Source organism: Peromyscus eremicus, chromosome 4 (assembly GCF_949786415.1).
Source record: "Peromyscus eremicus chromosome 4, PerEre_H2_v1, whole genome shotgun sequence".
In the NCBI taxonomy this organism is placed as follows: Eukaryota; Metazoa; Chordata; class Mammalia; order Rodentia; family Cricetidae; genus Peromyscus; species Peromyscus eremicus.
The window spans coordinates 30324898-30332316 of NC_081419.1; positions in this window are offsets into that span (position 1 = coordinate 30324898).

The window sequence follows — 7419 nt, forward strand, 5'->3', positions numbered from 1 at the left end:
GACTGGAATAGCTTGAGAACAGTCAGTAGCTTACACACAAGCGAATGGAGGAAAGGGGGTCTGGAATACTTAGTCTTGACGTGCTCACTTATCCCCTTCTTGTTCATAAGGAACTCGACATAGAATTTGTTACAGTGGTTCTCATATGTATTTAGAGCTGTGAACCTCTTCTCCGATGAACAGAGACAATCAACCAACAAAGAAAGACATGCATATGTCCTCTGAAGTTGTTCTCTGGCTGCAACAACCTTGAGGAGAAACCTAGAAAATGCTGTGTATGTCTTTTACTCTTCCTATCATATTTCTATAAAAGTTGAGCTGTATTAGAGCTGGAATCTTTATGGCACATAAGCCAAGGTCCACTGATGTTTCCTGGCCCAGAGCGTGATGAGTGCTGTAGAGCATTTGGAGAGGGGCAGACATGAAGAGGTGGTGTAGATGGGTGGGGTTGTTCTTTTGACTCAACCATTTTGACTCTAGTAGAGCTTGTCCCCAGGGGAGAATGGACTGGAGTCACCAAGTGTGTGGCTTACTTGATAATGACAGCAGAAAAATGACAGTTCTGGCTTTTTCCAACACAGAAACACAGGCATAATGCTATTATTTTGCTTTCATTACGTAGTTCAAAATACATTGTTTTATAATCGTTAAAGGATGCTTCTGGTTAGTGTTTGTGTATGTCCACATTGTAAGTTGAGATACAGACTCCTATTCTTTCCTCTTGGAGGAAGGGGACATACATGAAATACACCGAAGTGCTAAAAATAGAACAGAAGAATATTTAAGGTAATGTAGGCCCAGACAGATCTGACAAGCCCTGATTTTTTTGTTTTTTAATTACATTTGCTTTGCTCCATCCACCACATGGGTCCTGCAAACAAACTCAAGTCACCAGACTTGGCAGCAAGTGTCTTTATCCATTGAGCCATCTCTTGGGCCCCAAATAGTGCTTTCTATAAAAAGATTTCTAAGAGAGAAGGAAAGAACCGGGTCTATTGGCATAACTCTGAGGCAGAGGGATTGCAAGTTCCAGGCCAGTTTGGGCTACAAAGTCAATTCAGGGCAAGCCTGGGCAACTTAGTGAGACCCTGTCTCAAAACAAAAAGCAGAATGAGAGCTTAAGATTTATCTTACTAGTAGAGTCTAGCGTGTGTGAGGTCTGGAGTTACATCCTTAAAAACAGACAGAAAGAAAGAGAGTCAGGGGAGGGAGAATTCTGTGTGTGGTTTGCTAGAATCTTGCATTTTATACATACTACATGTCTGATGATCTGATCTCTATCCCTGGAATCTGCAGAGTTGAGGTAGAAAGCTGACTCCTGAAACGAATCCTTTGACCCTTGTCCCACTGAAACAAATACTCAATTATCTAAAATTAACAACAAAGAATCATGTCTCTTAGAATCCTCTCCTGATCTTAACAGTCCTCTTCCTTTTCCCTTCTCTCTGAAAGGGACCACTTCTCCAGTGCTAGCTGAAATATCATTTATATGTCATTGTGAGATGACAGTTAGCAACTTGGAACCTGCCATATGAGTAGAGGACAAATGACTCAGTCTAATCCTCCTCTTATGTAATATTTTCTGTAGGTCACATCCCTGTCACCAAAGCAGGATGGACTGACCATAGGTTGAATGAATATGTAAGTATTATGGTGTAATGTCTGATGACTAACAAGGTAAGTTGTATGGGGGTGGGAATTGTCCTGTCCTTTAAAAGCAAAGAAGAGGTCTTAATATATCCATAATGCCATTCATCTTAATTCTGACTCAGAGCAAAAAGATGCCATCAGCACATAGTATGTGGCCATCGATCTTAATAAATATTTACCAAGCTCTGTGCTGGCACAGTTTGTTCTCATGTATAGTTTCAAAGCACCTCAAATATTCATCATAATGCATCTGCACTGCCACAGCACTCTATGGAATCAATCAAAAGCCTGCTCTCGGGAGTATCCCATGTCATCAGGCTTGGCTGATATTGGATAAGATTACCTGAGTCTCCATACACCAGCAGCAGGACACACAAGGCAGTGCATACACAATTAAAAACTTTGAATAGATAGCAAAGGAAGCCCTAAAGGGGTTGGAGAGACTAAAGTGAGTGTGTGGAGTGAATGCCCTGGGAGATTCTTGTTTTGAAAATGGGAATAAAGACTTTGTCATTTCAGTTTCAAATTGTTGTTAACTAGTTCTGTGTTCCTGGAAAATACTGAATCTTTCTGGGTGTCAAGTTCTTCATCTTACACTTGGAGGGATGGTCTGTAAGACTCTGAGATCTTGTACGGTTATTGATACCATGTCCTACTACCAGATTGTTTTGTAGCTCAGTTAAAAACAAAACAAAACAAAAATAACTATACATCATCAATTGCCTGTCACTGAGAAACCATGAATCCAGGCTTCTAACCCAGGATTGTGGACCTTCCTAAGCCCTTGATCCTTTATGTATTTGTACTTACAAATTTAACTTCATAACTGGTTAAGATTATTGGCAAGTAAAGGGACAGATTCCTATCTCATATAAATGATAGGATTTATAAATTATTTTAATTGATAATCTTTTTGTCAGTTTGTCTAGATTTAGAATCACAATGGAAGCACATACCCATAGGTTTATGGAGATGTTTCCAGAAGAGTTTAGTTAGTGAGGGAAGACTCATCCTGAACATGGACAGAACCATCCCGTGGCCCAGGGTCCCAGGCTGAATTAAAAGGGAAAGTGAGCTGAGCACCAGTGTCTGCTTCCTGACTAACAGGGCAGTGTGAGCAGCTGCTTTGTGTTCCTGTGTTTCTTCCCCACTGTGGAGGTTTGTCCTTTCAAAGTGTGAGCCCAAAGAAACCCTTCCTTAAGGGTTTGTGTGTATATGTGTTTGTGGCGGGGTTTGAACTTAAGGCTTTTCAGATCCCAGCTAGGCAAATGGTCTCCCACTTAGCTGCGTTCCCTCCCCCTCACGGTTCTTCTTTTGGTATTCTGTCACAGCAGCAACAACAACAACTTCATTACAGGCAATGAGAAAAACCCACTCAAATCCAAATGATGGAGAAGATTGCAACCTTGCCAAGCACATGCTTTTGTTATGTGTACACATAAATATTTCTGCATAAATATGTCACATCACACATGCTATGTTGATTTTATTGAGGTCTAACTCCAGGAAAAAGCACAGAACCTTAAGTACATACATGAATACATTTTGACAAATAATATGTGTTCTTGTCTTCAATATCCAAAGTGAGGCTAAACATTGTTCTAGAAGCTTTCTTCATGACCCTGATCAATCAGTTTCTCTTCCACTCAGAGCAATCATTGTGCTGATTTCATTTTCATGAACTAGCTTAACTTATTTTTTGAGTTTATAAATGTATCCTATTAGATTCGTGTATGAGAGAGCAAGTATTTATACTTTGTTTCCATTTGTTGTGAGCAGTAATCTACTGGATAAATATATCATAGTTCACTTCTGTGCTTCTTTTGAAAGATATTTGGATTAATTCCAATTTTTAGGGTTATGAATTAAGTTGCTATGGACATTTCTATATGTGACTGTATGTAACTCTTTATGGACACGTTTTTATTTTAAGAAGTAAATGCCTAAGAGTAGACTCTCTGGGCCAAGCTTTATGTATATGCTTAACTTGAAGAGAAATTATTAAATGATTTGCAGGATGATTATATTATTCCACTGCCCACCAGCAATGTATGAGCAATTCCATTCTTCTACAATCTGACTGGTATTTCATAGTTTATATTGTAGCCATCCTAATAGACAAATATGGAATTTCTTTACAGTTTTGATTTTCATGCTCCAATCTACTTATTACACTTTCATGTGGTTATTATTGATATTCTCTTATGAAGTCATCATCTAAGATTTTACCCATTTTTGTCAGGTGCTTATCTTCTTATTGAGAAATGATAAATTTAAAAAAGTCTGGATTTCAGTTATATGTGAGGTATTCATACAGATGATATTTTTACCCAAATTTTGACTTGAGTTGTTTTCAGTATTATTCTCCATTTATTACAGTCTTTCATTTTTGACAGTATTTTACTATTTTCAATGTAAGAAGTCATGTAAACATTTTGTTAAGTAAATCCCTACACGTGTTCTGTTTTGTTCTGTTATACTGTAATTTCCAACTACTCAGCAACAGTCCATAAAAAGAGAATCAATATTTGTATATTGATCCTGAATCTCCAAGCCATGCCTAAGTCACACAATTGCTCACTGTGTCTATTAGGACTTTTTGTGCCTCTCTCTCTCTCTCTCTCTCTCTGAGTGGAGATTCCCTAGAATTTTCTTCATTTATATAAAATGCTTTCATTATTCTTTCCCAAATTTAGTTATTATTGGAATATTAATGGAAGTACAATGTTGAGTAGAATTGGCAAAAATAAACAGATTAGTAGCAGTCTTAGTGGAAAACACTCAGAATGTGGCAAGTTCTTCAGATTCCCCTTGTTCGAGCCAGGAAATTCCCCACTTCTCAGTTTGTTAAGAATTTGTTCCATATTTACTGAAATGATGATATGAGTTTTCTTCTTTATCATGGGAATATGTTGACACTGCATTTTTAACACAAGCTCACTCTTACATGTGACTTGATTGTGCTTATCAACATTTTCTTAAGAATGTCTTCTAATGAAAGATTCTGACCTATAAATTCTCTTGTGGTACTCTTTTCTGATTTGGGTAACAGGATTATATAGCCTCATAAACTCACTGAAAGGTACACCCCTCAACACATTGATTTCCTGGAAACACAGAGTTTGAAGAAATGGTCAAATTCACTCTCAAGACATTTGGATACAATTTCTTACTAGAAATTATCTAAGTAAAAAGCTTGTTGTTTGAATTGTATGACTATTATACATGTGTTTTATATTTATCCTTTTATCACATTTGGAGGTGATGTTTTTAAGGTATTTGTCCTTGTCACTTACGTCACTTATGTCATATTATGTCTGGTCTATGGAGTTGGCTCTTTTTCATCTTGAATGTTTTGTGACTTCTTACTTTATTATGATTAGTTTTGTTGAATGCTTGTCAGTTTTATTCATATTTAAAGGAAACAACTTTTGAATTGACTTATTTATGTAGCTGAAAATTAAAAATTAAATATAATTTAAAAGATTGATTGCTGTCTGTTCTCATTTTTGTTGTTGTTTCTTTCTTCTGTTTACTTAAAACTTAGTTTTATTTTACTTTATCAGCCTAAATTTTTATGATCAGGCAAGAGAGAGCGTGTTAGGACTTGGTGCTTTCTAACATGAACATTCAAAGCTATCAAGTTCCCTTTAATTAATCAGTTATTTTTCTCATTGCTGAGATAAAATACCTGAGAAAAGCAACTCAGAGGAGGGTTTATTTTGGCTCAGGGTTCAAGGAGATAGTCTACCACGGCTGGCAGACATGTCAGCCAAGGTGTGCAGTCACAGTCCCCACGCATCTGTGGTTAGGAAACAGAGGTGAGTGCTAGTACCCTGGTGACATTTTCTTTCCATTTGGTCCAGGCTCCAGTCCATGAGATGCTGTTGCCCATATCATGGTGGGTAGTCCCCCATCAGTTAAACTTTTCTGGAAACACTTTCACAGACACATTTAGAGGTGTGCATCTACGGTATCCTAAAGCCAGTCAATCTGACAATGAAGGTCAGTGATCACAAGTGCTGTGATAGAACACATCATACAAATGCCAGTGTGTTGTGTTTTTTATTGTTCAGATCAAATGTGAGTTCTTCATTGACTGGTGGACCATTCAAAAATGTGTGCTCCTGACCTGCAGACCCAGAGATACAGGATCCCCACAACACAGGGCAACAATAGGTGGTTCAAGAAGAGTCGCAGTGAGGGCCCCGCATCGATAGTGTAGTAGAAACTGGAGGCTTCGAACCACACCAATGAGTTTGCAATGAACACTTGCAAGTAAATGTACATGGACGAAGGAGTTTATTGCATGACCCACTGCAACTTCCATGATGAGATTTTTATATTCATTCCCCCTTTTCCCTTTTTCTCTTAAATTTGGTCTTATTTTGGGGGTGGTGAAGAGGCAGAGGGCAGATGGGAAGGGATGGGGAAATGAATGGGATCAAGATACGTTATGTAAAAGACACACAGAATAAATAAAAAAAAGAAAAATTAACTCAGTCCCAAGTGCACACACACAAAAAAGTTGTGTGCTCAATTTCGAAGTATGTGGGAAAATCTATTGATTTTTTTGTTTCATTTCTCTGAAATTTATGGAAAATTTCAAATTTATTTTGTTCTTTTGGTTACTAGTTCATGCATTCTTGAACACCTGAATCAGCTATATATAAAATTTCATTAAACCCATCCAGTCATCTGTTGTCAGTGCTGTTCAAATCTAATACAGTCCAGCTGATTTTTTTTAACGTACTTGTTTATTAAACACTGTGTCTTAATGATTGTGAATTTGTCTATTTAGTTTTGATAATGTTTGTTTCATGTACTTGAGGTGTGTCACATATGAAATTGTCATTTTTAAATGAATTCATCCTTTGCTATGCAAAGTGTTTCTCTTTTTATTTACAAGGTTTTGTGCGTATGTGGTATGAGGGAGGGAATCCAGGGTTTCACTCACTAAGACACATCTTCAAGTCCTCTGATACTTCCCCATTGACCTTACTTCCTCTTATGTAAATAGTATCTGATATTAGCTCTCGGTGATTAGCGTTTGAATGACGTCATCCTTTGCCCTTACTTTCAAACTATCAATGCCTTATATTTAATTATTTTCTTTTTGACAGCGTACAATTGGACCTTGTGTTATTACTATATCTGTTCTGATAATGGGTCTTTAGCTGGTTTTTAATGTTTAGATTGAATATAGTAATTGATTCAATTTGATTAACTATGGCTTTTATTAGCCTTTTCTTCTTCTTTCCCTGTTGTCTTGTAAATGTTTCTGGGAGTTATCACTGAGCTGGGACTGCTTTCGGTCTCTCAAGAAAAAGAGATCAATAAAACACAAGGAACGGTGAGTGGGATCAACTGAGCGAAGTAATGGGCCAGTGCCAGCCCTGGTGGTAGCACTGGCTCCGGCAGTGGGAAACACTTTCTTTCCTCATTTGTAAAAATAACAGATAAAAGGAGAAAATAATGTATTGTGATCGGGAACAACTGGACAGTTTGGATAGCCCAGATCTTAATATAAAATAATATGTTGAAAAAAGTCAGTAAAAAATAATAAAATAAATGAAATAAAGTACCTCTTCAACTGATATGCTAGAAAACAACGCTAAATACTTCAAAGACGAGAGCATGCAATATATAAGCAGGACAAAAAGCCTTGGCCACAATGGTAAGAGCAGGATTCAGGTTCAGTAATAAAGCATTTCAAAATGAAGATATAATCTCTGTATTTATCCACAGGATATTGCATCCAGTTCTAGA